Raw genomic sequence first — 8978 nt, 5'->3', positions numbered from 1 at the left:
GCCTAGTACAGTTCCCTGAATGCTGTAAGCACTTAGTAAATGTCAAAACAAGCGAGCAAGTGACTTTTTCATTGCACTGACAGAAGACCTTTAGGACAGCCGTTTTTTTACTGGGTTTTAAAGTCTAGTTCCAGCTTCCTTGACCTATACATTTCATTTCAGGAGTGTGTGGGCTATGGTGTGTGGGTCAAGCAATCGTTTTATTATCACCGACATCATCCTTTTCCTCTTAAAAGAACCTCAAACAGCAATAAAATGGACACGGTTGATATAGTGATTATAATTATAACACATAAATGTGGTATTTGTGATGCATTTATTATATGGAAGCACTGTTCTAAGCACTTGTCTTATGCAGTCGAGTCATTTCTGACCCACAGCGACACCATGGACACATCTCTCCCAGAATGCCCCACTCTCCAACTGCAATCATTCTGGTAGTGAATCCAAAGAGTTTTCTTGGTAAAAAATACAGAAGTGGTTTACCATTATTACCTTGGGCGCAGTAAACGCGAGTCTCCACCCTCGACTCTCCACTGTGCCGCTGCTGCTCAGCATGGGTGAGTTTTGATTTGTAGCAGATTGCTTTCCACTCGCTAGCCACTGGCCAAGCTAGAAATGGAATGGGTAGGCCTCTGCTTGACTCTCCCTCCCATAGCTGAGACTGGTAGAGTACTGGAAACTCTCCAGGTGCGACCCTGAGGGAGGCTTCTAAGCAGTGGGATAGATATATGATTATCAGGTTGGATACAGCCCCAGTCCCGCATAATAATAATAATTTGTCAAGTGTTTACTATGTACCAGGTACTGTACTAAGTGCTGGATAAATACAAGCAAGTTGGGTGGGACACAGTCCCAGTCCCACCTGGGGCTCACAGTCTGAATCTCCATTTTGCAGATGAGGTAACAGAGGCACAGAGATGTGAAATGACTTAACCAAGGTCACCCAGACAAGAGGCAGAGTCAGGATTAGAACCCATGACCTTCTGACTCCCAGGCACATGCTTTATCCACTATGCCATGCTGCTTCTTGGGTTGGATACAGTCCCTGTCCCACATGGGGGAAACAGATATTTAATCCCCATTTTACAGATAAAGAAAAGAGAGATACAGAGAAGTGACTTGCCCAAGGATTTAGAATGTGCAGAGCACTGTACTAGCTCTTGGAAGAGTACAGTAAAATAGAGTTGGTAGACATGCAGCTTACAATCTAGTGGTTCTCTGACTCATAGGCCTGTGCTCTTTCCACAAGGCCATACTGTTTCTTAAATGGTGGCATCTATGATGATATCACTGATTTAAAATAAGAATAAAATGATGCTTACTTTTATTGCCTTTTATGCATAACATTTTCATTTTCAATTCATATATACTCATCCCTGCTTTGTTTTCAAGGACTATGTTATGGTTCAAAGGTTACAGGATGACTGAAAAGATGTATGTAGAACAGACAATTAGTTTTACTTTGGGAGCATGCAAAAATAGTTCTTTGCTTCAGTGTTACATTAACACCTTCCAAGGCACAGCTTTTGAAAGTGCCTAATGGTCATTTATTCTTCCCCAAATGTCTGCCCAGTACTAGACTCCAGCAAGACATTTTCCTCAGGAGATTGAAATCTGGGCCACTTTGGTATATAACCACCAAGGATCAAAATTAGCTATTTTGCACTGGGTGGAATCAGGAACTCCATCTAAGATATAGTCTAGAGTTCTTTATAGGTCTCAGTGACTGTGACTGAACCAGAACCAAGCAAGATCCAAATCAAGATTTAATTAGTAGCACAAACAGGAAAAAGATCACTATCAAAAATTCTACTCAAAGGGTTTGTATGGTAATAGTCATAGTCACTGCAGCTTAAGACTGGTAGGGCCAAGTTGAGGATTTGGTTAACTAAAGTCATGTGGTTAGGCCATCGCCTGGCCAAGCTCAAGAAGGGCAAAAAGGGAAACAAATTAGGGTTTAGTCTAAGATAATAATAATAATAATAATGATGGTAATGATGGTATTTGTTAAGCACTTACTATATGTCAAGCACTGTTTTAAGCACTAGTGCAGATGTAAGGTAATCAGGTCAGACATGCTCCCTGTCCCACATGGAGCTCACAGTCTTAATCCCCATTTTACAGATGAGGCAACTGAGGCACAGAGAAGTGAAGTGACCTATCCAAGGGCACACAGCAGACACGTGGCAGAGTCAGATTAGAACCCAGGTCCTCTGATTCCCAGATCCATGAGATGCAGTGTGGCTTAGTGGAAGGAGCCCTGGCTTGGGAGACAGAGGACATGGGTTCTAATCCCGGCTCTGCCACTTGTCTGCTGTGCGACCTTGGGCAAGTCACTTAACTTCTCTGGGCCTCAGTTACCTCTTCTGTAAAATGGGGATTAAGACTGTGAGCCCCACGTAGGACAAACTGATTACCTTGTATCTTCCCCAGTGCTTAGAACAGTGGTTGGCACATAGTAAGTGCTTAAAAAAACATTATTATTAGTATTATTATTATCCACTAGGTCAGGCTGCTTAGATATCTCCCAAATGACTGTAGGGTGTTTGGGGACTTAGAGAGTTTCTGACACCTGTCATATTGTTAAAAGCTTTCTTTTGACAATTAACAAAACTACACTCTTCATCTTGTCTCCACAATCTTCTTTCCACCTAAAATTCCCTTCAGGGTAGACAGCATTGACATCCTCTCTATCTCATCCAGCCCCATAACCTTAGTATTATCCTTGACTTCTCCATCTTTCAATGCCATATTCAGTCTGTCGCCAGATCCTCTTGGTTCTTCCTGCACATTTCTTCCACCTCATCCTCTCCAAATTGCCAGGCGTTTGTACAAGTATTTGTCATAGGACTACTTGGTTTGATTATTACATTAACCTCCTTCCTCACTGATCTCCCTGCCTCCAATCTTTCACCTCTCTAGTCCCCATTTCACTCTCCTGTCCAGATCATTTTTCTCAAGCGTCATTCTACCTATGTCTCCTCATTCTTCAGAAACCTTCAGTAGTTGTCTGTTTCTCTCCATATCAAGTAGACACTCTGGACTATTGGTTTCAAGGCCCCTAATCTGCTCTTTCCCTCTTCTCCACTCTCTAGTCCAACTACACTATAACTCATACTCTACATTCCTCTTATGGGACCCACTTACTGTGCATTATTCTTGTCTCTTCCACTCCTGACCTCTTGCTCAGGTCCTCCCTCTTGCTGGGAGCACCCACCTCCTTCACATCTTCACATTCATTCATTCACTCATTCATTCTCATCTGTAAAATGAGAAGCGGCGTGGCTTAGTGGAAAGAGCACAGGCTTGGGAGTCAGAGGTCTTGGGTTCTAATCCCAGCTCTGCCATTTATCAGCTGTGTGACTTCGGGCATGCCACTTAACTTCTCTGTGCCTCAGTTACCTCATCCCCAAAATGGGGATTAAGACTGTGAGCCCCCCGTGGGACATCCTGATTACCTTGTACCTATCCCAGCACTTAGAACAGTGCTTGTCACATAGTAAGCACTTAACAGATACCATTATTATCATTATTCAATCATATTTATTGAGTGCTTACTGTATGTACAGCACTGTATTAAGTGCTTGGAAAGTACAAATCAGCAACAAATAATAAGAATGATAATGTATTTGTTACCCCCGTTACCATTGTTAACATTTGTTACCATAGAGACATCTTCTCCTACTTCAGCCCAGCCCACCCAGTTTGCTCACTGTGTCTGATATCATCCATCTCATCGCTGACCCCTACCCCACATCCTCCATCTGGCCCGGAACTCCTTCCCCTTCCTTATATGCCAGACCACCACTTTATTCACCTTCAAAGCCTTATTAACATCATATCTCCTCTAAAAGACCTTCCCCAATTAAGTCCTCTTTTCCCTGATTTCCCTCTTCCTTCTGTGTCATCTATGCAGTTGGGTCTGTATCCTTGAGCACTCGATATTCACCTCACCCTTAGCCCCACAGCATTTCTGCCAATATCTGTAACATTCATTTATGTTAGTGTCTGTCTCACCTTCTAGACTGTAAGCTCATTGTGGGCATGGTACGTCAACCTACTCTGTAGTATTGTACTTTCCCAAGCCCTTAGTATAATGTTCTGCACCCTGTAAGTGCTCAGTAAATACCACTGACTAATCAGTGATTGATTGATCTGGTAGTCCACTGCTCCCTCATGTTCAAAGTCCTTCTGAAATCACATTGCTCCAGGAAGCCCTCCCTGGTTGATTCTTAATCTCCCACCTTCTATTCCCCAGTTGACATTCCAGGACTCCCTTGCCACCTAAGGACCTAAAGTACTCACAGCCCCTCATTTTCATATTTTTATACTTTATCAGTTCAGTGATTTACACACTGTAAGTGATAAATACGATTAAAAGAATGAATGAATCAGTTAGTCAATCAGTGGTATTTATTGAGCACTTACCATATGCAGACCACTTTTATAAGCACTTGGGAGACTATAATTCAACAGACTCAACAGAAACATTCCCTGCACATAACAAGGTTTGTCTAAAAGGGGAGGCAGACATTAATGTAAATAAGTAATTCATAATTTACTTTATTACTTTCTTTTATCTGTATTTATTTTATTGTATACGTCTCCTATGTTTAAAGCTCCTTGAGGTCAAGGATCTCGTCTTTTAATCCTATTTCACTCTCCTATGCGCTTTGCACAGTGCTCTGCAGAAAGTAAGTGCTCAATAAATACTACTAGTTGATTATTATTTCATATTATGCTGTGTGACTTTTAAATATTTGTTCATTCATTCATTCATTTAATTCATTCAATTATTGAGCGCTTACTGTGTGCAGAGCACTGTACTAAGCACTTGGGAGAATACATTATAACAATAAACAGACATATTCCCTGATCACAACAAGCTTTGTTCTGCCTCCCTGGTGGCTGTATATTACTTAGTTTAATGCATTTCACTCAGTAGTTGCTCAATGAATCCCATTACTTCTTATGGCCCTTTCAGTTCTCCATAAAGCAGCTGGCTGGGTATCTTACTATCATCTATTCTCCTCTTGAGTCCAATCTAGAAATAATCTTGCAGTGAACACTGTCTCAATGCTGGGGACCTGACTACATTTAGGGAGCCAATTTGCCATTCAACAAAGAGTATAAAGTCATTAGAACTGAACCTACTATAGAAATTCCTTTGACTTCTCAAGCGGTTTCATTATAAACCACCCAGGGTATTACAAGATGGCATTTTGAGTACTCTAAGCAACTTTCAGTGGAACACTTCCCGACAATGAAGACACCTGCAAGGGAGTCCCAAATTTAAATACAAATGTGAACAAGTGGGTAGCTCTGGGAGATTATAAAACATTGTGATTAATTGGTAGTCCTCAGCCCTGTGAACACTACTAGCTAATGCTACCGGTTTAATGGCAGATCTCCATGAAACCAAGCCCACCTATTCAGCGCTGAAGCATATCATTGGTACCAGGCATCTTGTCCAAGGATGCTAAATAAAAAATAGCTCCACCTTCACAGAGGGGGAGGTTATTTTGGTGTGATGGCCAACATTTCAGTGATTATTTTGGAAAAGCCCTCCAAAAGGCAGGGATACAGATGCCAAGAGTCAACTGTATGGATTTTTCTCCAACCTTTGAAGAAGTCATTGCTCACTCAGAAAAATATAGAAGGATAAAGGCCAAAGATCTGATGGTAGCTCTGCAGAGATTTTCCAGGAGGAAGTGGGAGGGGTGCTTTTAAAGTCTGAGTGCTCTTTGCCTCACCTAGTCATTACAAATAGATGGCAGTGATTTATTTTTAGAAGAGAAATGTGACAAACATTCATAAATATGTTATTTGTCTATTTTTGTTCACTTTTGATTTATAAATTGTGATTAAATCACCTCTGTGTAAGCACAGAATTTAGTATGTATAATTAAAATGCAAACAGAGCCTACAAACTTTAATTTAAAATCCAAGGAAAAAGATATGTATAGTTACAAAACTGGGTTTTGGATTGAACAGGGAAAGCAAATGGCAGTATTCATTAATTTGCCAATACAGCACTCCATTCTCATCGGTATGCCATAAAAAGTACAAATTCACAGTATGGGTTTATTCAAATTACTTTATTCCAAATGCTCAAATATGAAATACTATTCTGAGTATTCTGAATAACTAGTTGTATGTTTATTCCTAATAGTGAGCATTTAGATTAATGATGGATTACTAATGAGCATGTAAATGTACCACCTGATTACATTAATATATGATCTTTCATGACAAATTCTGAAATGAACATTTATAATATGTATTTCCTTTTCTCTGATCCTTTTTGGTATGGCGGTTTATAGTCAACAGGACTGAGGCAGGGGTGTTTACCTTAAGAGCCACTGATTTAGCCAATTATCAAAAATCACATTATAATAAATGCCGTTAAAAGAATTTTGATTAACCTTTAAATAAATGTTGCTTTAGGAAAAAAACTCTGTCAACTGTGTTAATGGTAAATTTTGAAGTGGTAGTAATTGCGAGCAGGGGTTTATAGATAATATAGTTAATTGATACACCCTCTCAAACATATATAGCACATCAGCTGCTAGGAAGCTGGGGTGGTAATATCAGTGGGTCTGCAATGATTATGACATGTGTAAAATGGAAATTTAGAGTGCTATCAGGGTCATTCCCTCGTGGACATTTGATGCCTGTGGTCAAGTAAATTTTTAATGACACCCAGTCAGTACACACCTTTCAGCCTTCTGAAGAGGTAAGTGTACATTGATCTGCTCTAATTAGCCTTGCATAGTACTTCAGACATCCCAGCATGAACAATATTATTTAATAAAATTGAAGCAGTTTTTTTCCACAAACTCAGCACTTGTTCTTTGGATGACTGCACTGTTTTTTAACTCAGCTCGAGTTCATCACTGTCTTTGTCTGGGGATGTAATGCTGCTACATTAAAAAATAAGCAAAATTAAGGAATGAGTTGGATTAGGAAGACCCATGGCTTTGATAGGAAACCGATAGAACACCCATTTCTTTCTTAACCTAAAAGGTTCTGACAGCGTTAACATTGCTTGACAGTAGATTAGGATGATTCGGGGACTTTCCTTGAAGCATGCAGTTTTTCTGTGGGTTATGAAAGGTGGCAGAACTCCTGTGTACCTCTTACATACCCCATTCAATGTAGGAATCAAAATACATTGATTGAATATTTACCCAGAGGAAAAATGTATTTTATCAAAGGCTTAGTTTCATCTAATCCACTGTTTCAGCAAAAACTCTTTGCCTGCCTGGGGTAGCTGCATATGCCCTAGTGGAGGGCCTGGGATTGGGAATCAGGAGACCTGGGTTCTAGTCCCTGTTCTGCCATTGGTCTACTGTGTGACCCCGAGCAAGTCACTTAACCTCTCTTTGCTTTAGTTTTCTTATCTATAAAATGAGGATGAGGTACTATCTCTGCCTGCCTTTAAATTAGCTGCCCAGTGAGGATCAGGGATTGTGTCGGATCTGATAATATTGACTCTACCCCAATGCTCAGCAGCACAAAGTTCTTAATAAATATCATAATTTTTATCATTCAATTTCAAGGTCAGAATCAAGTAGCCTGGCTAAGCCACTTGGACATAAAAGTTGCTATAGTTAACTAATTTTAAAGCACCAAAATTAATCTACATTTCAGTAGCATCACCGTTCTCTATCTAAAATGTCATAGGTGGTGTTTGAGACAAACCAAGGTCAATAATTATCTTCATTGTGGAGCAAGAACAATGTGTGAGCTGTATCACACTGGGCATTGCACCCTGTCAACCCTCTAGGGCACCCACCCTATAAAAGTAGGGAATTCAAGGATAACAAACTAGAGTTCATTGTTCTGTGAGGTACTCTCCCAAGTGCTTGGTACAGTGCTTTGCATACATTAAGTGCTCAATAAATATTATTATTATTATTATTCATAATAATAATGATGATGTACCATAATTTTGTTAGGCTGAAGAGAGATGTAGAAACTACTAAAAATTCAAATGACTACCAAGGAATAGGTTTGGGACTAAATGGCGTGTGTTTAATTGGTCTTTTGGTTAACTAGGAGATATATTCTTTAAATTGGTGGCCTCCCTCAAAAGCAGAAGAAATTAAGTATGATACGAACAAGATACTTAGGCTTTGGAAAAAGAGATTTATAACTCTTAAAGTATCAGCATGGCATAGCGATAAGAATACCAGACTGGGAGTCAGGAGTCCTGGGGTTCCAATTCCATCATTGGCCTCCTGTGTGACCTTGGGCAAGTCACTTCCTTGTTACCACAGTTCCCTCATCAGTAAAATAGGACTCTGAGTCCGAAGGGGGACAGGGACTGTGTCCAACCAGATTATGTTGTATGTACACCAGTGTCTACTACCTAGTGCCTAGTCATTAAGAATTCTACAATTATTATGCCATTTTTTGGAGGTTGGTGGGTTAGTGATAAGATAATGGAGAAGTCAGGATGTGTTCGAAGGTACGAAGAAAGGTGAGCTGCCGTTTGGAGAGAAACCTTGACAGTTGAGGAAAATAATGAAATATTTCACAGAAAATAATAAACTATCTTTAGTAGTCTGAAAAATCAGTGGCAACGTCAAACTATTTCCAGAAAGTGAATAATGATGAGTCCAGTTCTCTTGGTGCACCTCGGGGGGCTGTTTAATGGTTGGGTAGGCAAGCAATCCTGCCACGGATACTGACATGAGCCTAGTGTGCACCTGCAGAATTGCAGGGCTGGCGAGAGTGTTTCTGCGCTCACCTGGAAATAAAGATGACACAGCTAGATTTCTAGTGACAGTGCTTCTGGAGCCCGGGCCTTCCTACCTGGAGAGCTAGGAGCCCTAAGTCTCACAGCTGAAGATGGGTGAAGACAGAATGGATGGCTGCCCGGTAAAGAGAAAGTCGAAAGTGAATCCTCCAGAAATAAGTTTCGAACAGTGCGAGCGGAATGGTGTAAATAATAATGATGAGATTCACTT

General features: G+C 40.4%; 1 non-coding gene across 1 annotated transcript; it reads right to left on the bottom strand.

Annotated features, from left to right (window-relative positions):
* Nucleotides 1-570: 570 nt before the first annotated feature.
* LOC114816971 lies at nucleotides 571-710 on the bottom strand. The gene has a single exon (XR_003764788.1). It is a non-coding gene; the product is annotated as a small nucleolar RNA SNORA7 (small nucleolar RNA).
* Between the last annotated feature and the right edge of the window lie 8268 nt (nucleotides 711-8978).

This window comes from Ornithorhynchus anatinus, chromosome 1 (assembly GCF_004115215.2).
Source record: "Ornithorhynchus anatinus isolate Pmale09 chromosome 1, mOrnAna1.pri.v4, whole genome shotgun sequence".
NCBI classification, from domain to species: Eukaryota; Metazoa; Chordata; class Mammalia; order Monotremata; family Ornithorhynchidae; genus Ornithorhynchus; species Ornithorhynchus anatinus.
Note: the sequence above shows the minus strand (reverse complement) of the source record. Positions and strands in the feature narration are given on the sequence as shown.